This window comes from Pan troglodytes, chromosome 16, assembly GCF_028858775.2.
Source record: "Pan troglodytes isolate AG18354 chromosome 16, NHGRI_mPanTro3-v2.0_pri, whole genome shotgun sequence".
NCBI classification, from domain to species: Eukaryota; Metazoa; Chordata; class Mammalia; order Primates; family Hominidae; genus Pan; species Pan troglodytes.
In genome coordinates, this window is record NC_072414.2 from 23,642,022 (window position 1) to 23,665,342 (window position 23,321).

General features: G+C 43.2%; 1 protein-coding gene across 2 annotated transcripts in view; it reads right to left on the reverse strand.

Moving 5' to 3' along the window:
- OTUD7A (OTU deubiquitinase 7A) overlaps window positions 1-23,321 on the reverse strand; it is a 393,053-nt gene that overhangs the window by 213,670 nt on the left and 156,062 nt on the right. The window lies entirely within an intron of this gene.

Consider the following 23,321-nt stretch of genomic DNA (forward strand, 5'->3'; position numbering starts at 1 on the left):
AAGAACCTGAAAAAATGGAAAGATATCCCATGCTCATGGATTAGAAGAACTAATATTGTTAAAATGTCTATATTTACCAAAGTGATTTACAGATTCAATGCAATTCCCGTCAAAATACCAATGACATTCTTCACAGAAACAGAAAAAAGCCTGAAATTCATATGAAACCACAAAAGACCTTGAACAGCTGAAGTGATCCTGAGCAAAAAGAACAAAGCTAAAGGCATCATGGTTGTGTTTTCAAATGATACTACCAATCTATCGTAACCAAAAGAGCATGGTACTGGCATAGAAACAGACACATCAACCAATGGAACAGAACAGAGAACCCACAAATAAATCCACACACTTAACAGCCAACTCAGTTTCAACAAAGGTGGCAAGAACACACACCAGGGAAAACACAGTCTCTTTAATAAATGGTGCTGAGAAAACCAAATATCCATATGCAGAAGAATGAAACTAGATCCTCATCTCATCATATACAGAAATCAACTCTAAAATGGATTAAAGGCTTAAATATAAGACCTAAAATTATGGAACTACCAGAAGAAAACATTGGGGAAACACTTCAGGACATTGGTTTGGGCAAAGATTTTTGCATAAGATCTCAAAAAGGCAACAACAGAAAAATGGGTTTATATGAAGCTAAAAAGCTTCTGCACAGGAAGCGAAACTAAGTGAAGAGACAACCCAGAGAAAGGGGGAAAATATCTGCAAACTTCCATCTGACAAGGGATTAATAACCAGATTATATAAGGAGCTCAAACAACTCAATAGCAAAAAAACAAATAATCTGATTAGAAAATCAGCAAATGACCTGAATAGATGTTTCTCAAAAGAAGACATACAAACAGAAAACAGGCATATGAAAAAATGCTCAATATCACTAATCACCAGGGAAATGCAAATTAAAACCACAATGAGATATCATCTCACTCTAGTTAGAATTGGCTTTTATAAAAAAGACAAAAAATAACAGATGCTGGTAAGGATGTGGAGAAAGGGAATGTAAATTAGTACCACCATTATGGAAAACAGTATGGAGGTTCCTCAAGAAACTAAAAATAGAACGACCACATATCCAGGAATCCCACGGCTGAGTATATATTAAAAGGAAAGGAAATCAGCATATTGAAGAAATATCTGCACTCCCATGTTTATTGTAGCACTGTCTGCAATAGCTGAAATGTGGAATCAACCTAGGTGTCCATCAATGGATGAATGGATAAAGAAAGTGTGGAATATATACAGAATGGAATATTACTCAACCATAAAAATAATGGAATCCTGTCATTTGCAGCATCATGGATGGAACTGGATATCATCATGTTAAGTGAAATAACCAAGGCACAGAAAGACAAATATCACATGTTCTTACTCAAATGTGGGAGCAAAAAAAGTGGGTCTCAAAGAGGTAGAGAGTAGAATAGTGTTTACCAGGGGCTGGGAAGGGAAGTGGGGAGGAAGAGAAGTTGACTAATGGGTACCAACATGCAGTTAGATAGAAGAAATACATTCTTGTATTTGATACCATAGTAGGAAAATTATAGTTAACAATAAACTACTTCCTGGGTCCCTTTCTTTGTTCACATTTTTTCCCTCAGGAATTTTCAAAATTCCTGTTTTCTCCTGGCTCCACTCAAGACCCAGCTCAAATGCCATGTTTGTCACGAAGCTTACCTAAGAACAGCCTTTGACCCAGGGGTCCTGTCTCCCATGCTGGACTTGGTCCCCTGCCCACCTCTGGGGTGTTCACTCCACGGACGTGCAGTCCCCTGGCTGAAAGAATGAAGGATGCCCATCCCCCACCACTAACAACCCTCACACACTTGCATTGGGACAGACACTTTTCCTGGCTTTATCTCTTGGTGTATGGCTTTATCTCTTAGTCTTCCTAAAAGCTTAAGAGAAGAGTGAGTTTCTAGGAAATGGGCTTTAATTCACACAGTGATCACTCGGTCTGTCTCTCAGGAAGGTGCAGGAGAGATGCTTAGGCCAGGTGTTCATCTCTGCCTCAGGCCTGCTGGTAAATGGTTTTGTTTATGGTTCCCTAATGGAATAAAAACTTACAGCATGTCCAGGAAAAATTTTCAGGAAATTTAAATTCAGGAGAAGTCTGTACCAACTTCTGGAAATAAAGAGGAGAGTCTCTTTTTTTTGTACTGTAAGATACTGTAAGTCCAAAATATGTCCGTAATGAATTATGTAAAGATCTGGAAGGCTGAAGTGCTTCTCGAAATGCCAATACCTCTAGAGGGAAATGCAAGAAAATAGCCATTGGGTAAAATAAGTTCAGATCCACAACAAAACAAAAGGGAGGGGTAAGGCTATCAGCTAAACTAAGGGTGGGATGAATGCTTCCTGCACATTTTAATCCTGGGGAGAACAGTAGTTTCTAAAACAAAACAGGCATTTTAGACCTGTATTCTGGCTCTGAAATGCAGAATGTGGCTGGATTGGATGTGGTGATGCCAGGCAGACACACCCTTCTCAAAGCCCCCAGGGCTGACAGCGGGCCCAGGGAGTGCGCTAACGCTGTGGACACACATGTCTGGGGCGCTCCAGGTGAGAGCAGAGATCCAGGTCTGTAAGGTGCAAGTGAAAGCCCAAAGAGGCTGTTCTAGCTGAATCCTCCTCTCCATCCAGCCCCTTGGTGTCACTGAAGGCCAGCACACACGGGAAACCCATCAGCCGGGCTTCCCCAGGTCTGGGATCAGTACCAGCCATGTCCCCTACTTGCCTATGGTCTAAAAAGCCACCACAGCTGCTTTGTCCCTGCATCACCACGGGACTTGGGCTGTTCCAAAGGTCCTGGTGAAGATGAAAAGGGACCTCTGAAGATGCTCCAGGGACCCGAAGGATTCACTGCTCTAAGCTGACACTATTGTAAAGTAAAAATACAAGGCACTGAGAAGGGCTTAAGATGAAGGCAGGACTACAGGACCAGAGATGCTTCCAGGACTGACTGCTGGGAAACAGCAGGTACAAAATGAGCAGCAGCTACCCAGCAGGGTGCCAAGTGACCTTAGTGACCCCGGAGTGGCGCTCAGAAGCCAGGACACTGCCCTCACAGAGCCAGTGGAGGGGGCCCACGCAGCGCAGGTGTGTGAAGGGTCAATAGGCACTGGCATGCTCTCTGGCATCCCTCGGCTGGGGGCCTCCTCCCTCAGGCTACCTGGATCCTGGGCTCTTACCGCTCTCCTTGTCCCCCACTCCTTACCTAGGGTTTGCTGTCTTCTTTCATTCAGTTCTCCCTCTCCCTGTCATAACACCCCTCCACCCTTCACAAGCCCAGATCCCCTCAACCCCCTCTTCCCCCGGGAAACCTTTGCTCATCATTCAACCAAAAAACTTTTTGTAACACCAGTTTACTTTATTATTATCTACTCTCAGCAAGTTTCAAGAATTTTTAAGGATACATCGTTATAATAGTTACCATGTTATAATAGTCCCCATATATCCCTTGAACTTATTTATCCTGCCTAAATGAAATGTGTATCCTTTGACCAACATCTCAACCCACCCCACCTCCCCCAGCACCTGGCCAACACCATTCTGCTCTCTGCTTCTGTGAGTTCACCTTTTTCGGATTCCACACATAAGTGAGATCATGCAGTATTTGTCTTTCCGTGCCTGGCTTATTTCACTTAACATGATGCCCTCCAGGTTCATTCTTGCCGTACGTGACAGGATTTCATTCTTTTTATCACTGAATATTATCCATTGTGTATTTATACCACATTTTACATTTTCTTTTTTTTTTTTTTGAGACAGAGTCTTGCTCTGTCACCCAGGTTGGAGTGCAGTGGCGCGATCTCGGCTCACTGCAAGCTCCGCCTGCTGGGTTCACGTCATTCTCCTGCCTCAGCCTCCTGAGTAGCTGGGACTACAGGCACCCACCACCACGCCTGGCTAATTTTTTGTATTTTTAGTAGAGACGGGGTTTCACCATGTTAGTCAGGATGGTCTCGATCCCCTGACCTCGTGATCCGCCCACCTCGGCCTCCCAAAGTGCTGGGGTTACAGGCATGAGCCACCGCCCCGGCCACGTTTTACATTTTCTTTATCCATTCATCTTTGGATGAGCACAGGGTGGTTCCATGTCTTGGCTATTGTGGATAGTGCTGCAGTGAACATAGGAGTGCAGGTAACTCTTTGACGTACTGATTTCATTTCCTTTGACTATATACCAGCAGTGGGATGGCTGGATTACATGGCAGTTCTAGTTTTATTTTACTGAGGAACCGCCACACTTTTTCTGTAATGGCTGCACTAATTTACATACCCACCAACACTGTACTAGTGTTCTCTTTTCTCCACACTTTCACCAACACGTATCTCTTCTCTTGTGGGTAACAGTCATCCAAACAGACATGAAGTGATTGATATTTCACTGTAGTCAGCTAGCAAAACTTTAGTTTATTATTTATTTGCATAAAATCCAGATCCTGCACAAACCAGCAACATTTTAATGAGCACTTACTATGCTAGGAGGTGTAGGCCACGAGGCAGAAATAAAGTTGAGTGGTTTTGCCGTCAAGAGCCCTGTAATCTGAAACAGGAGACAGACCTGGAGACCGACACCCGCAGCTCAGCCCGCTCCCTGGTGAACGCCTGAGATGCAGAGCAGCCCCCATCCAAGGGAAGTCACGGCTTGCCTTGTCATCTGCCTCCGGGGAAAGGGAACTCTTCAGAGAGAAGGAGATACTTGGCTTGGGCCTTAAACTCTAAATAAGAGTTCCCAGAAGGGTAAGGAGGGCAGAGGCCTCTGGTGTTTGCTGAGGGCCTATTCTGTGCCAGGCCTTCACTAGGCAGGCATTGCTAACTTCTCTCAGGTAAATTCTCTCACACACACCTGAGGAAGAGGGGCTCAGGCACACACAGGCCTGTCCTTCTACTGCCCCACGGAGGAGAATTCTCCGCAGAGAACCTCCAGTGCAGACACGGGTTGGGGGTGGGTGGCCTGCACATGAAGGAGTCCCCTGTGCAGGGGGTTGGGGAAGGATTTGGTGTAGCTGCGGGTGTGAGTGACAGGGCACAGGGTTGGGGGGGCACAAGGGGCTGGGGGTGGACAGGCAGAATGGGCTGTCCCTGCAGCACCATTACAGAGAACTCCTCTCTACAGAGGGGCAGCCGCTGGCGTGTTGAGGTCAGCAAGGGCTCAGGCCAGAAGCGCATTTTGAGCGTGCCTGCTGGCAGCATGCTGGGGACTGCCAGTCGGGCAAGTCACAGGCAGCACCTAAATCTGCTGAAGGGAGAGGGTCTCTGCAGCTCTCCTGCAGTTCCCTCTGGTCTGAAATCTTGGTGCCTTCCCTGCACTAGGGCAGAATCTGGGCCCATCACCTTCTCGCCATCTAGATGATGCCTGTGTGCCTCTGCACCCGGGCCCCGTGTCCTCCATGGACTGTGCCTGCTCCACTTCCTCCCACACCTGCCTGCATCCCTCACCAACATATCACACATATTCCACTCCATCCCAGTGTGCGAGCCGGCCCTTCAGCTCCAGAGAGACCTCAAGGGCCTGTGTCCCAGTGCTCAGAGGCACGCGTCCTGGTGAGAGGTCAGACCCAACGGCTGCTGGTCCACCACCCAGATGACTCAGAGGGACTCAGAGGGAGTTAGGGGAGTTCCCATGAGTAGCAGCCTCTGTCACCCAGATGGGGGTGGGTGCCCACTTGGAGGGCCTGGGGCCAGGTGTCTGCAGCCTTTCAGAGCAAATGCAGCCAGGAGAGGAAAATAGAGGAGGAGTGGGGAGTCCAAGCATCTTGTTGCTCAGCAAAAGCTGCCTTTGTGCCCAGGCATCAAGGTCAGGGAGAGGAGACTGCTGCTCTGTCACCTGTCCTGGGTGTGGGGTGGCCTCTGCTAACTTCTTCCCTGGGGGAACTATAACTCTAAAATGTGTTCAAGTTTCCCAAGAGAAAGAGGGTGCTGGCTGCTCACCTCTGCTTCCTGACCTCACTGTTAACCCAACTTCTCAGAACCAAGATAAATCATCCCGTTTTTAGCTTCTACTTGTTTTCAATTGCCTAAGCACAACCAACATTGCATTTGACCTGCACGCCAACCCCAGGGCCCGGTGACATGTCCAGGTGACCTGGGATTTCCCGAGCGGACTCCTCCCCTCCACCTGCCTCCTTCTCCAGGCGGCCCCTCCTCACCCTCAGGTTTAATGCTGCTACCTCCTTAGAAAGGCCCTCCTTGGCTGCCCTTTATGAATGATGTTTCTCAACCTTTGCTGTCACTCACTCACCCACATTACTTTCTGTGGCGTTAGCAATCACCCTGTTAATCTGTTTACTCGCATGCTGTCTGCTGAATCTTGCTAGGCTGCTATCCCATTCGGGTTGTGACCAGGGTCCTCCTGAAGCCTGGCCTCCAGGGGGCCACAAAGACCCAGCGTCTGTGGTTTTAGGCTCAGGAGCCACAGAAGACAAGGGTTTCAGAAGAATGAGACTTAGAGCTACTTGGGGTTCAGGAGGTGAAATTGAAAAGATTCTTCTACCTGACCCTGAAGCAGAAGAGGACATTTCTGAGTGTCTCCTCGCACCAGGCATGCGCCATATTCTCTATCATTACATTTTCACAACAACCCCGCGCTGCAGGGGCTAGCTAGCATGCACACCTGCTTAAAGACCACCTGTCCTGAGCCCAGAGGAGTGAGACAACCTGCCCAGGGTCACACAACCAGTCACCTGCAACCTGAACAGCAAAGCCAATGCGCTGTGTTAGCATTACGCCACTTCTCGAAATGTGCTGAGATGTGAACAATGCTTTATCCCAGCTTGAAGACACTGGTCACCTTATCTCCACAGCTCCTGAAGCCCCAGAGGCATCTCCGCCATCTAAAAAGTCATTCCCTGATCATCGAGCCCATGGTCCTGCTACTGCTCATCAGGCAGCTTCACTGACTCCCACCAGGACAGCAGCCAAGCATTGTTCCTTCCTCCAACTACACACATTCTTTCCTAACCCTTCCCTCCCCTCCAAGGATATTTTCTATTTCAAAATCGTTAAAATTATGCTAGTGACAATTCCATCTTTTATTAAATATAATTTTTTTCAAACTAGGAATGGAAACAGTCCCTTATTCTCTGGTTATTTGTTCAAATTTTCACCTCAAAGCTAAGCAGCTGAAACACATTTTACTCTAATACCCTGGCATTTATCCAACTTGGTCCCTTTTATTTATGTTCCTTCCCTGGTATCATGACCTGTTGATACTTCTGCAAAGAGACCAGCAAGAGGGGTCCCAGAGAGTCATCCCTCCACCCCAGCTCTTCTCCTTCCAGTTGACCCAACCCATGTGGCACTGACAAGCCTGAACAGTGGTTCTCAAAGTGAGGCCCCTGGCCCACAACATCAGCATTGTTGGAGACTTGCTAAAAATGCAAGTTCTCAGGCTCCACCTAGACCTGCTGAATTGGAAGTGGGGGCACTGCCCAGCAAGCTGTGTTTGCACCAGCCCTCTGGGGTGGAGAACCACTGATCTAAAGGCTACCGAGGCCTGGGCCCCAGCCTCTGCTAATAGCTTCATTTTCTCTCTTTCTTCTTAAGCAGTCTCAGGAGCACATTTGTTCTCATTTCTCAGGAGACCCGCCTTTCACAGTTATCCCTTTGCTGCTCTCATACCTGCAAGCTCCTCCTCTCTAATCCTTTTTACTCTCAGCTTGTTTCAAACACACCCGGGGGCCTCTTGTTGTGAAGGCATCTGCCCTCCTGTCCCACAGAATCAGTTCCCGCCTCCCTTCTCCTGGTGGTGTTGCTTTGGCAGTGTACTTATTCTTTTTGAGCATCACATTGCCCTTCTTAAAAATAAGAGTAATGGTACCTATTTAACAGGATGGTGATAAGGACTTACTGAGATAACATTCGTAGAGGGATGTGCTAGGAGGGTTAATTCCAGCAGGTCTGAAATTGGCCTGAGCTGCTTTGCTGAAGTACGAGACATTCTGCATCAAACTATGAAAGGCAGTGATTAATACTTTTTTTTTTTTTTTTTTTGAGATGGAGTCTCGCTTTGCCACCCAGGCTGGAGTGCAGTGGTGCGATCTCAGCTCACTGCAAGCTCCACCTCCTGAGTTCATGCCATTCTCCTGCCTCAGCCTCCCGAGTAGCTGGGACTACAGGCGCCCGCCACCACGCCCGGCTAATTTTTTGTAGTTTCAGTAGAGATGGGGTTTCACCGTGTTAGCCAGGATGGTCTCGATCTCCTGACCTCGTGATCCGCCCGCCTCGGCCTCCCAAAGTGCTGGGATTACTGGCGTGAGCCATCGTGCCCGGCCAATACTGTTGTTTTTACCCGTGGGTCCGAGGTGAGTTTCAGGGTAGGTTCTGCCTGTTTGTCCTCATTGTTTATGGATGACTGTGAGACTGATGTTTTGCACGTGTTTGGGGAGGGGGCTCTGATGTTAGAGCTGCTCATGTAGCAATAATGTGCTTATGTGACCAGAAGGCTGCAAAAGCCCCACTGAGACTCCACTGGGCTGCTTGGATCTGAGGTGTTCCTTCCTTGCATGGGTATGTGGTTCTGAGAGAGAAAACACATCTGGCTCAGGCCTGCAGAGGGAAGACCATTGGAGGCAGCCCGTATCGGCCTCAGTGTGTCCACACTGCTTGCTGTGAGGCAGCCTTTGGATGCAAGGCAGGTCCTTGCCTTCATGCTTGTTGCTCTATCACATCCCTTCTTGTCAATAAACCACAGACTTGTGAGCACTGTCCTTCTGGGCCCTGTGAGTCTTCTTTAGCAATCAAATCTGTCTGACTGCACTGTTAGTGGAAGTGATGTTACAGTTATGTTTCCCTCTGCATCATTAACAAAGAAAATTCCCCGTTGAACCGCTCACAATAATTGCTGTCCACTTCTTTCTTCATCACTTACTGCGTTCTCTGCACTCTCCTATCCCCTGCCTACATCTGGATTCCATCCCTACCACCTGACTGAAACCACAGCCACAGAAGTCACCCCCTGCTAATGACGGAATCACTGACCTTCTAGCTCTTAGTTAACACAGTGGTCATGCTGCCATTGTGAACGCTTCCTTATACATGGCACCATCATCCTTCATCTCCCCACGACTTCAATTTGTCTCACTGATTCCTTTTCCAACAAACTATGGGTATTCTCCCAACTTTGTGCTTGGCTTGGCTCTTTCTGTTGGATAACTGATTTATACTCACTAAATATTCATAACACCTGTGTTCAGGTGACTCCCAAGTGGCCCTCTCTAGTCTTGTTCTCTTTTCCACCCTTTGCCCTGCTCTCTGATGGGATGTGTACTTATACGTCTCACAGGTACCTCAGATTTCTTAGAACCAAACCTGCCTTCCTTGCAAAACTTACCTGTTCTTCAAGTCAGTCAAGACTGAAAAATTGAATTCTCCCTTGACTTCGCCCTCTCCATCTCAATGAGTTCTGAACTTCAGATCTCTTTCTCTGTGAATCAGTCTTTCTCTTTTCCTCTATCTCTTTCTCTGTATCTCTCACTCCTCACCTCTTCTCCCCAATTCAGGCAATCATAAAATCATGATATTCATAGAGAATGGCCTTTTTCTGCTTTCCTTGTCCCTTGTATAGATGCCCCCATCACAGGCCACCTGATGTCATTCAGTGGTGTAAGAATATGTCTTCAGGATTTTCCTCTGAGCCCCCAAACCTTTCTAACTCAAAGGTGTGATGAGAAAAAGATACCTGCATCACAGTCTCAAAGTATCTCCTGCAAGATATTTACTAATGACAAATGGAAAAATGGTAACTTTGCACTGGAGAAACCTGACAGATAGCACCTTAGTCAAGGGACCAAGGTCAACATGCCAGTATAAGACATATCAATAGCATGTGCACCAGCACAGAAACAAGCAGAGCACATCAGCCGTCTCCTTCCCTGTAGTGCACAGCCTCACCTTGATCTAGTTGTGAGAAAATATTAGACAAACCCAAATGGATAGTCATTCTACCAAATAACTGACCAGTTCTCTTCAAAAGTATAAGGGTAATGGCAAGGAAAGACTCAGGAACTGTCGCAGATTAAAAGCGACTAACGAGACATAATAACCAAGTGCAGTGTAGGACCTAGATTGGATTCTAGAACAGAAAGAGGACATTAGTGAGAAAAGTAGTGAAATTTTTGTAATGATGTTGGTAGAATAGTTAACACGGTTGTGTCAATGTTAATTCTCTGGTTTTGATAATAGTACTGTGGTTTCGTAAAGTGTTAACATTTGGAAAAACTCGGTGAAAGGTAAATGGGAACTCTAAACTTTTTACAATTTTTTCCTAACTTAAAAAATTATTATTTAAAGTTATTATAATTAAAAAATATATTTAAAATAAAACGTTTTTAAAAGATGACACAAATGATCAATATCTGGAATGAAAAAGGAATATTGGCCCTGGAGGCATCAAAAGGATAATAAGGTAATATTATGAACAATTCTACATATATAAATTTAGCAACTTAGATGAAATGGACCAATTCCTTGAGAAGCCCAAACTACCTTAATTAATCTAATATGAAACCGGTCATTTGGCTAGTCCTACAACTATGGAAAATTAAATTCAGAATTTAAAAGCCTCCTCCAAAGAAATGTCCAGGCCTAGATGGTTTCACTGGAGAATTCTACCAAACATTTAAATATGAATTAACACCTATTCTACTGTCTCTTCCAGAAAACAGAAGAAATGAAAACACTTTCCGACACTTCTACGAAGCCACAATTACTCTCATACCAAAACCAGACAAACCCAGTGTAAACAAATAAAACTATAGACCAATATCCCTCATGAATATAGATGCAAAAATCTTTAACAAAATATTACTGATGGGATTCATCAATATTGAAAAGTAATTATATACCATTATTAAGTGGGGTTCATTTCAGAAATGTAAGTCTGGTTTGATCTTCAAAAATCAGTCAATGTAATCCACCATATTAACAGACTAAAAAGAAAAATCATATGATCACATCAGTTGATGAAGGAAAAAAATTCATAAAATTCAACATCCCCTTCATGAAATAAGAATAGAATACTTTCAACTTAACAAAGAGCATTCACAAAAAACCTACAGCTAACATCATATTTAATGGTGAAAGAATGGTTTTCCCCTAAGAGTGGGAACAAGCAAGGATGCCTGCTCTCATCACTCTTATTCAGCATAGTGCTGGATATTCTTGCCAGTGCAATCAAGTAAGAGAAGGAAATGAATGGCATGTATATTAGAAGAAAAGGAGTAAAACTTATTTGCAGATGACAAGATGTCTAATGCAGAAAACCTCAAGGACTCTGAAAACTTTTAGAACTAAGAAGTGACTACGGCAAGGTCACATGACACAAGGTCAACATAAAAATCAGTTGTATCTCTCTGTAATATCAATGAACATGCGGACACTAACATTAAAAATGTAATTCTATTTATAATCATTCAATAAAAATAGTTATATACCTAACAAAATATGCATAGGACTTGTATGCTGAACACCATGAAACATTAAAGATATCAAAATCTACTAATTAAATAAATGTAGAAACATACTGTGTCCACAGATTGAAAAACTCAATACACTAATGATGCCAATACTCCCCAAATTGATGTATAAATTGACAGACAATTCCTGTGAAAATTCAGCAAGATTTTTAATAGATATGGACAAAGTTATTGTAATATTTATATGGAGAGGTAGAAGAATTAGAATAGTTAAAATAATTTTGAAAAAGAAGGATGAAGTGGGAAGAATCAATCTAGCCAATTTTAAGGTTTACCATATGACTACAGTAATGAAGACTCTGCAGTACTGGTGAAGGAACAGAAATATAGATTGAAGGAACAGAATAGAGAACCCGGAACTGATTTTTGACAGAGGTGAAAAAGCAACTTGACAGAGGAAAGATGGTCTTGGCAACAAATGGTGCTGGAACAAGGGACAGGCATAGGCACAAAAAACAAGAAAGAAAGAAAGAAAGAAAGAAAGAAAGAAAGAAAGAAAGAAAGAAAGAAAGAAAGAAAGAAAGAAAGAAAGAAAGAAAGAAAGAAGGAAAGAAGGAAAGAAGGAAAGAAAGAAAGAAAGAAAGAAAGAGACTTGACCTAAGTCTCATACCTTGTATACAGTAAAAATTAACTTAAAATGGATCACAAACTTGAATGTAAAATATAAGACTACAAAACTTTTTGAAAATAAACATACGAGAAAATCTTAGGGATTTAGGGTTAGGAAAGAAGTCGTTACTAGACTTGATACCAAAAGCATGATACATAAAAGTAAAAATTGATAAATTTGAACTTTTTGTTCTGTGAAAGAGAGTAAAAAGACCAGCTACTGACTGGGAGAAAATACTTGCAAACCATGTATCTGACAAAGGACTACTATCTAGAATATATAAAGAATTCTCAAAACTCAACAGTTAAATCCATTAGAAAATTGGCAAAAAAACCACAAAGAGACATTTCACTGAAGAGAAGGTATATATGACAAATAAGCACATAAAAATGTTCAACAACCTTAGCCATCAAGGAAATGCAAATTAAAACACAACGAGTTATCATTACACATCTATCAGAACAGCAAAAATAAAAAACAGTGACAACACCAATAGTTGACAAGGACGCAGAGAAACGGATCACTCACTTGCTGTTTGTGGGAACGAAAATGACACAGCCACTCTGGAAAGCAGTTTCTCCTAAAACTAAACAAAACTACCATGCAACCCAGCAACTGGATTCCTGAGCACTTATCCTAGAGAAATGGAGTCTTAACATTCACCCAAACACCTTTATAAGGATGTTCATAGCAGCTTTCTTCATAATAGCCTGGAACCAGAAATGATCCAGAACCCTCAAGGGGTGAATGACTAAACAAACTGTGGAATGCCCATACCATGAAATACTACTCAGTAAGGAAAAGGAATGAACTCTTGATAACCACAACAACTTGGATGAATATCCAGGGAATTATTCCAAGTAAAAAAAATCCCCAAATTACATATTATATGATTCCATTGATATAACATTATTAAAATACAAAATTGTAGAAATGGAGACAGATTAATGGTTGCCAGAGGTTAAGAATGAGGTTGGGTAAGTGACTGTGGATATAAAGAGCAGCACTGGGGATCCTTGTGGGATGGAAATGTTCTACATATTGACTACATCAACATTAATGTCCTGGTTGTGATATTGGACCATAGTTTTGCACAATGCTACCATTGGGAGAAAACGGGTAAAGGGGACACTGGAACTCTATTATTTCTTACAACTGCAGATCAATATACAATCATCTCAAAATAAAATGTTTAATTAAAAACATACTTTGCCCACTCCTGGAGACCCTTTACAGCTCTTCCTTAAATACTGATTTTTCCTTAAGTACTGCCTGTATCAGGGCACTACTGTCACTGAACATTTTGAGGCACTTTTTTTTTTTATCTTACCAAGTCTCTGCCTAGCTTTATTGGGCTTTCACATCTTGACCTGTGCCGACCTATTTCTCAAATATACATATTTGAGTTACATAAGTTCTGAATTTTTGTTACAGTCACTCATAGCAGTTTAATCTGGACAAATCATGGACTCTGCCAATTTCTGTTTCCTCATCCACTTCCTTGCTGTTCACAGAGCTACTTTAATTAAAGATATCTCTTTAATTAAAGGTACTGTGAAAATTCAGACATATAATGTCCCCGGTGTTCCCCCTCAAAAACATTATCCAGAAAGAAAATGAAGTCAGACCCTATGCTGACTTCTAGCCAAGGCCATTGCAAGCTGACGGTTCACAAGATGCACTCTTTTCTTCTGGAGATCTGTCCTGGAATATTCTGTAACATTGACATGACTGCCGTAATTTGCAGAAGCAAAGTTCTATTCTTCCTCTTAAAACTCCTAAACAGTGTTTATTTTATGAAAATTCTCAGGGTGTGATCAAAGAAAAACCCCCTGGATACGTTGTGGATTTCATACAGTACTTTTGCCCAGCTGTGTTGGCATCTGCTGGTGCTCATCAGAAATTAACGTTCTCAGGCCCCACTCAGACCTACTGAACCAGAACCCACATTTCAACCGTATCGCCAGAGATTCTTACACACAGCAAAATTTGAGAAGTGCTGCTCTATAATGGATATAATGTAATCCCTGGCTCACAGGGTTGATGTGAGAATTAGCAGAATACCCGGTACTTACTCCTTCCTTTTCCATCACAGCCAGCCTAGTGTCAGGAAATTACTTCCCTCTAGCCCTTCCTTGCACTGGCCAAGAAATGAAGACAACCTTTCAGACACGATCGGCCCACAGGATGGAGAAGCTCAAGGCCCTGATGAGTTGGGACCCATTTATCCCGTTCTAGTTTCCTGCAGCTGCAGAAACTCACATGAAGTTGCTGGTTAAGTGACAGCTTTTGCTTCCCACTTGAACAGCTGTTTTTTATTTGCTTCTTTGCTTTTATCTTGTAGTCTATACTCACTGTCCCATTTCCGTCAGTACTGAATTTCATCTTGTTAGATTCAGTGCACAACTCCTGCCTAGGACAAGCCATCTGGACTCCTTTCGGCTCCAGTTGCCCGGCCTAACCTCCAGGCAGAATCACACACTCACAGCTCTGCGTACTCACAGGACCGGATCCACACCCCAGGGACCTCACTATCTTAAGGAGCATCCCATCTCATTCACCTGCTATCTCCTCACTGGGAAGTTCCTGGAGATCAAGAACTGACACATGCATATTTGCAACCCTACGACTTAGTGCTGAATAAAACTTAACCAAATAAATGACAATTTGATCTGTGGGCCATGAATGTTCTCACTGTGCAAGAGTAGGTGTCAGGGCACCTCAGCCTGCCCATCAGCTGCCTGTTTTTTATAAATTAAGTTTTACTGGAACACAAGCACAACTGTTCATTTATGTAATGTCTATTGGCTGAGTTGGCTGGTTGTAAACAGAGACCATAGAGCCTGCAAAACTTGCAATATTTACTGTTGATCCTTTATGAAAAACTTTGCTAACCCTTATTCTACAGCATTTAGAAAATGGCTAGATGGGAAGGAAGACACAGCCTCACAGCAGTCTGCCAGAGACCCCTTTCTAGGCTTAACTAAAGGACTAACAGACAAATGTGTTCTCTGTATATAGTCATTGACAATGGTGACTCCTATCTCATTAAAATGACATTCAGGCTACACTTTTCCCATCTTTACCATAGGACTGTCAAGAGGAATTTACAAGAGCAGAGTGTTATAGCTTGAAGGGACTTTTGAAGTCACTTAGATCCCAAACTTTCATTTTACAAATGGAAAATCTGGTCTTGAAAGTGAAGTGACTTCTCTAAAGAGAATAACAGGTAAGTGAGGGTTTAGAGATTTGAACTCAACTCTTCTAATTCCAAATAAACTTTTTTTCACAATTACACTATGCTACCTCTTTAATCAAATGTACTCCAAAAATTCAGATGTATAATGTCCTCGGTGTTCCCCCTCAAAAACATTATCCAGAAAGAAAATGAAGTCAGACCCTATGCTGACTTCTAGCCAAGGCCACTGCAAGCTGACGGTTCACAATATGCACTCTTTTCTTCTGGAAATCTTTCCCGGAATATTCGGTAACATTGACATGACTGCCATAATTTGCAGAAGCAAAGTTCTTTTCCTCCTCTTAAAACTCCCAAACAGTGTTTATTTTATGAAAATTCTCAGGGTGTGATCAAAGAAAAGCCCCCTGGACGCGTTGTGGATTTCATACAGTACTTCTGCCACACATCTGCAATCAGCGCTTGGTCCCTGAGGTATCTTTGTTGCCTCTATCTTCTATTTATCCGTATACATGGGATGAGGAAAGGGTCCAATAATTTTCTTCCCAATTTATATGAAATGTTGCTAATAACTTATTAAACATTGTTTCTCCTTGGATTCTATGTATGAGCACCAGGTCTAGTTTACCATGTAGTGCACACTTGTCTTATCCTGAGAGTTGCTACCACGGTATCCCACGTGTCTTGCATGTCAAGATTCTATTCAGATCTATTCAAGATATTATGGAATGTGTTTTCTACTTTTGAAATATAATTTCAAAGAACCGTGGCTTGTGTTTAAAAATGGTAAGTTCTAATTAAATGACAGCACATGTATAAACTGGAACATAGATACTGAAATTACATTTTTGAAGTTTTATATTTCTTGGGGAAACAGGAAGTGAAAAAAATCAAGAGAAAACCATATATATTAAAAAACCTCAAGAATGTAAAACTGCATATGTAAAAGACTAAAGGAAAAGATGCTAAACTGTTTTCATATAGCCATATCTGCCACTCTATTTCTTTATCATTCTGGGATTCCTGCATTATTTAAGAAGACCTCTCTCAATTGAGATTATATGGATCACATTCTACTCTTTTTCCTACTATTTACATAATTGGATTTTTTTGCTCTACATTTAGGTTCAAAACCCATCTGGAATTTATTCATGTGCATGCCTCAGTGTTGGCATCCAATTTTATTCCCTTCCAACATCATTGATTACAACAAGATACTTATTAAATATGCCATCTTTTCCAAGTGAGTTAAAATATATCTATACTTTGATCTGTTTGCAAAATCTCTTCTTTCAGTGATTTTAATTTTTTTCATTTTTGGCACCAATACTATATTTTTTGATGAGTGTAGCTATGTGACACCTTTATAGATGACACAAGATACCTCTTACTATTCTTCTTGAAGAATTTCTTGCTGACATTGCTGGACAGCTTGGGTTCAGTTAAAACAAAAACCTAGAGTACTGACCAAAATTGCATTACAAATACATGTTAATTTCAAAATAACTGATGGCTTCAAATTCAGCTTCCCATCCAGGAGTACAGTATAATTCTTGATTTATCTAGATTTTTAAGTCCTTTAATAAAAAGTCATACTTGTCATACTTCTTGCTTTTGGTATGAATTCCTATGGTAAAACATAAATATAATATATACAAAGTAAAAAAGAGATTGGGAGAAACTTCCAACCCATCTGACCAAAAGCTAGAGTTCCTAATATATAAAGAGCTTGCACCATAGAGAATTAAAAGGAAGAACAGCCTTAGGAGACAATGGGCAGGAGCCACTTCTGTAAAAGAGAGGCTGGGGACAGCTGACAGCCTGTGAAAGCACACACCACCTGCCCCGCACAAGCAGTCAAGCAAATGTGAGATGACACAAGACACTTTTGCTTTTTAATCTAATGAGACTGTAAAACTTAAAAAGAGTTTCTAACATCCGGTGGTGGTAAAGATGTGGGGAAACAGCACTTCATACATTAATGGTGAGAGCATGAATCGAAAAAAGATGAATCAGCAGATTTAAAAAGTTAAATTGCACATGCCCTTTGCATCACAGTGTTAGGATTTTATTCCACAGAAATTAAGAATTTTAATAAAGAAGAAGACATGTGTAAGAGGCTTTCCCCTCCTCAGCATTATTTGGGATGGCAAAAGCGTGACCACCATCCATAGGGGAGAGGCGGGAGGAATTTGGACGCAGCCGCACTATATTGTAATGAGCATACACTTTCGCACTGTCATATCTTTCTTCCTTAAGTCATGTTTCCTTTGCAGCCCTCCTCTTTAAGACTGATTTATATTCAGAATCAAAGAGGCCACTGATCAGCCCTGAGCCTTAGTGCTGACTTTTCTTAACCTCCTTAGCAAGAATATCCTCTAGAAATCCAGGTTTATTGGAGGAAGAGGAAGCAATTAACCAATTTTCTAAATTCCAATAGCTCCATTAGCATTTCAAGGGTCTTTTGAGGGAGACCCAGACAGAGAATTTTACCATCTGTCACGGACAAGGGGACTTCAAGACTCGATGACTAAGAAATGGAAAGCCCCACTTCAAGGGACTCTGACGAGGAGGAAGCTGGGGAAGGAGGCAGTGAGAGATACAGGTGGCCTGGGCTGTTTCTGGGCCCAAGGCCCCAGTGGAGGGGAATGTCAGAGAAGATGCGAAAGTGACAGCAGTCGAGGAGTAGATTACACTCTGCTCCTCTTTGGGATTGTTGGAGGAGACTAGACAGAATCCGAGCGGAATGCCACAGCATACAAGGTAATGCAAAAGACTTGCAGGACAGAGAGGGAGAGAGAACACAGGCCACTCCCAGGTCGTGCCCAGGAAGAGCTGAGTGTGCTCCTGCAGAGGGCTGAACAGGCCAGACCTCCTAGCTACGCCTGCTAGAGCAAGGATGCTATGGCCTAGGACCACAGGATGAATCCCCAAGACTCAGGGCTGGAAAAGCAGGACTGGCAGACTCAGAAGCAGAGAGCTGAGGGACCCAGGGGCATGAGCACTCACAGGAAAGGGCAGGAGCTCCATGAGATGCAGACGTCCACAAAGGTGCCAGCAGAGCACCACAGGTGTGGACAAACCCAGCATCATTCTCTGGACACCAGCCTGCACACACGTGGGGCACCTGGGAACCTGCATAGGGACAGCTATAAGATCCCCGGATATACTTGTGGCTCCAGTGTCCTTACTAAAGTGCCCCCTCACTCCCAAGAGTTTTACATTTGCACAACAGATGATGTGGCCAGGGAACCAGGAGGAGATGGGGTCCTGAAGAACCGGGCATTCACCAAAGAGGATTTACAGCCGCAGAGCATGGGATGACACTGATGGAAAGGCTGAGGGCGGGAAGAGACAGAACACAGAGCACAGGAGGACACATCAGTTAGAGGAAAATAAAGCTCCATTTGCTTTGCCTATCTGTGTGTGGTGGTTCTATATGCAGGCCTGCTGCCCATGAAAGAGGACTGTGCAGCTGCCTTAAAAAATGTTTTTGTATGTGTGTATATGCAAATATATGTGTATATATATATACACACACATACATTATACACACACATAAGTGTGTGTGTATCTGGGAATGCTTCCATAGTTTATTGTTAACTAAAGAAAACAAGTTGCAGAGGAATATATGGTCTAAGTCCTTTTGTTAAGACAAAACAAACAAAACAAAATAAAACCCTATAGTCACGTTTGTGTAAGTACAGAAAAAGTTATGGAAGTATAAACTGCATCCTGGGAGATAGAACAGAAGTGGGAAAAGAATACGACAAATACAGAGTCACGAGTGTGCACTGATTTTGTAATAGAAATAAGGAATAAAAATGTTATCAGTCACAGCCATGAGTGATAGGATTCTAATTCTCACTTTTGTCTTTGTTTCTTACGTGTTTTCTGCACTTTCCCTAATAGACATCTGTCTTTTTTGTAATCAGAAAAACGTAGATATTAAACAAACACAAAGGCACTGAAGCCTTCAACTCCATTTGCTATTTATCACAGAAAGGGCTTTTTCTAGTCAGGCCACAATCAATTCAGCTGAATGAACATGAACTGAAATGCACACCTGCACGTGCTCCTGGGGTGAGTGTTCTGAAGGACAGGCACCCACCACTGGGCCACCAGGACATGAATTTCACCCAGCCGCACGGCCATGGGAATACCTGCCAGAAAAGTTCTCAGACATCCAGAATGGCCTCCAGCCCTGCATAGAGGTGCAGAGGGGGACAGCAAGACCTCAGGGCAGGGGGCACCCGAGGGAGACCTGGGAAGACAAGGCCAACAGCTGGGCAGTAAGAAATAAGAAGAATGTGTGTTCTTCCGCTGCCGGGTGGAATGATCTGTGAATGTCTGTTAGGTCCACTTGGCCTACACTGCTGTTCACACCCACGCTTCCTTTTTGATTTTCTGTCTGGAAGAGCTATCCATTATTGAAAGTGGAATACTGAAATCTATTATTGTATTGCTGTTTCTCCCTTTGCTGTCCATAGAAGCAGTCCCAGTCAATTTCTACAGCTTTACCTCCTGCAATAGCCAAGCATCTGGGGCCCCCAGGCCACAAACTTGGGGTAGGGGAGTCTTTCTTTCTAACTGCCCAGCTACCTTGTCCTCCCAGGTATTCCCATGGCCGTGCGGCTGGGTGAAAATTCAAGTCCCGGTGGCCCAGTGGTGGGTGCCTGTCCTTCGGAACACTCACCTGAGGAGCACGTGCAGGTGTGTATTTCGGTTCATGTTCATTCAGCTGAATTGATTGTGGCCTGACTAGGAAAAAAAAAACAAAACCCTTTCTATGGTGAATAGCAAATAGAGTTGAAGTCTTCAACACCTTTGTGCTCATTTAATATGTATGTTTTTCTGGTTACAAAACTGACATATGTCTATTAGGGAAAGTTCAGAAAACACATAAGAAACAAAGATGAAAATAACAATGATCTAGAATCCTATCACTTAAAGGCTGTAACTGATAACATTTTTATTCCTTATTTCTATTAGAAAATCAGGGCACACTCATGGTGATCAATGAATCTGTATTTGTCATATTCTTTTCCCAGTTCTGTTCTGTCTCCCAGGATGCAGTTTACACTTCCATAACTGGAAGCCCACATAAAACATGTTTTCCTTCCTTTCTTTCTCCCTCTCTCTTGCCTTACCTTACTTTATTATCACCAATCTCCAGAATTCTGCAAGCTTCACTTGCTATAAATCACCTTGAAGACACCTGACTCTCCAGGAGGATTAAATTCTAAATTATGCAATGATATCTGTAATACCTACAGAGTTTATGGAAAATGGAAAAATACAAACCAGGAATGACAAAGGCATCACCTCCCTAACATCTCTTAGAGCAAGATACTTTCCAAAACTGCACTGCTTTTAAGTTAGAGAGTTGATTCCATGTTTTATACTGAGGTTCAAAGAACATATGAAAAGAATGCATATTTGAGATTACTGGAAATAAAGGAGAAGAAATGCCTTTGATGTTTGTGTCATCTCAGATTAAGATACATCAACTGCATTACTTAAAGTGGCTTTCCCTGTGTATAAATGCTGAGTGGCTGGAAGGCCATGGCCACTTACCAGGACAATGGCCTGAAAGGTGATTTTTCCTGCTTCCTTGGCAGATGGCGGTTATTGTGTTTTTGTGTTTCTGTCTCACTTGAGCGTCTACATGGTGCAGCAATATGAAAGCTCAACTATGGCCCAGAGCACTTCTGGGCTAGTGGGAGGCTTCCCCTCACACAAGAGTGACCCTCCTGAGTGATCAGCTACCTCTGCCTAGGGCGGTGCAGAGGGTCAGTAGTTAACTGCTCAAAGGGAAACTGAAAGAGCAGGACTCTGGGGATGTAATCAAAATGCTACTTATTTATTTATTGTTTTAAATCTCTTTCTGGCCCCTTTAAAATGCATTTAGTTGAGAGAATTCCAAAGGTCCTTCCTGGGGAAGGTGCAGTGCCTGGCATCTGTCTTCTGCTAACTGCTCTGGGGTAGTGGTGTGGAGGTGGGGGAAGGAGCATTTTGGACTGAAGGGACTGCTTCGTGTCCTGTCTCTGGCTTGGGGTCCGGCCACTGGAGGAGGCTCAGCTGCTCTCCTGGGAGCCTCTTTGGAGATTTCCACGCTGGGGTCACTCACGTGCAGCATTCCTACCCCAGGCGGCTGCACGCCTCCTCTTAACAGTCACTTTCTGCAGCGTCAGTGTACTAGGCATCTGAAGTCCTCCTCTAGCTTCCTGCTACTCGGGTCCCTCTCTCCTTCCACGCGGCCCCAGTGACAGGGCCCAACACCACCCCTGCCAGCTCCCACAGGCACGGCCCATCCGGGAGCCATAATGGTCCTCACACACTCTGACAACCGTAAGGAATGCATCCTGGTCCCTTTTCTCACTCATGAGATGCCCAGATCCAAGCATTGGCACCTTTATCTTCAACACTCTGTTGATCCTCAGCCTAAAGGCTCCAGGTGAGGGGTAGGTCACCTTCCCCAAGCCCCAGAAACAGAAGGACATTGAGCTGACAGTGACATTCTAACAGCTTTTTCAAAAATTTCTCCTCACAGGATCCTTTCTCCTCCCTACATCTGATTCCTTCTTTATATCCGTGATCAGTTCAAGGTGTTCAAAAATGAGGGAAATGATCCTAGCTCATTCCTTCCTAACTGGGGCTTCTGGCCTGGCATCTCATTTTAGATGTGTCATCTGTTACACTTCCATATTGCTGTCAAACTTCAATACTGACATTCTGTTGCATGTGGCTTTATAGAGGTCATATTTGACAAAAATGACATTGTGGAGTATTTGAGAGAGTATTTATGTCCACAGTAAATGTGCTGAGTCCATGGGAAAGCCATATGAGAAAATCTGTCTTCTTACTTCACAGTATACATGAAAATCAACTCCAAGTTGATGGCGTTTCTGAATGTAGAGGGTAAAACAATAAATCCTCTAGAAAGCAACATGGAGGAGCATCTGCATGAACTTGGGATGGGCAAAGACTTCTGAAACAAGATGCCAAAACTACTATTGAAATGGCAAAGTACGCTGGGCATGGTGGCTCACACCTGTGATCCCAGCACTTTGGGAGGCTGGGACAAGCAGATCACTTAAGGTGGGGAGTTTGAGACAAGCTTGGGCAACATGGTGAAACCTTGTCTCATCTAAAAATACAAAAATTAGCCGAGTGTGGTGGTGCATGCCTGTAGTCCCAGCTACTCGGGAGGCTGAGGCAGAAGAATCGCTTAAACCCAGGAGGCAGAAGTTGCAATGAGCTGAGATCGTGCCACTACACTCCAGCCAGGACAACAGGGAGAGACTCTGTCTCAATAACGACAACAACAAAAAACCCTAACAGATAAAGTAGATACATTAAGAACTTCTCTGCACTAGCAAACAACCCAGAGAAGGTGAAAAGCAACCTACACAGAGAGAAAACATCATTGCAATCCATAGACTCAGTAAAGGACTGGTACCCTGAATAAACACTTCAGAAGTTAATAAGAAATAAACAGTCAATTCAATAGCAAAATGGAAATATATTTGTACATACACTTCACAAGATGACATCTGAATGGCCAAAAATCAATGAAAAGTTGCTCAACCTTATTAGTCATCAGTGAAATTAAATTAAAATGAAAATTAGATACCCACCAGAATGTCTAAAATTACAAAAATTGAAAATACCGAGTGTTGGCAAAGATGTGACGCAACCAGGGCCCTCCCACGGAGCTGGTGTGAGTGTAATTAGTAAGGCAACTTGGAAAAACCGCTTGGCAGAATCTACCAAAGCTCATCCTACACATCCCCTGTAAGCCAGTACTTTCAGCACTCGGTACCTACACAACCAAAATGTGTACACCTGTGCACCAAAAAATACGGGAAGTATCGCCATAGGACTAAGAACTAGAAGCAGCCCAAATGATAACCAATGGATCCACTGGACAATTGGAATATATGGATAAACTACAGTATACTCACACACGGACAAATAGTACATGAATAGCATAGTATGAATGAATGAACTGGTGGTACGCACAGCA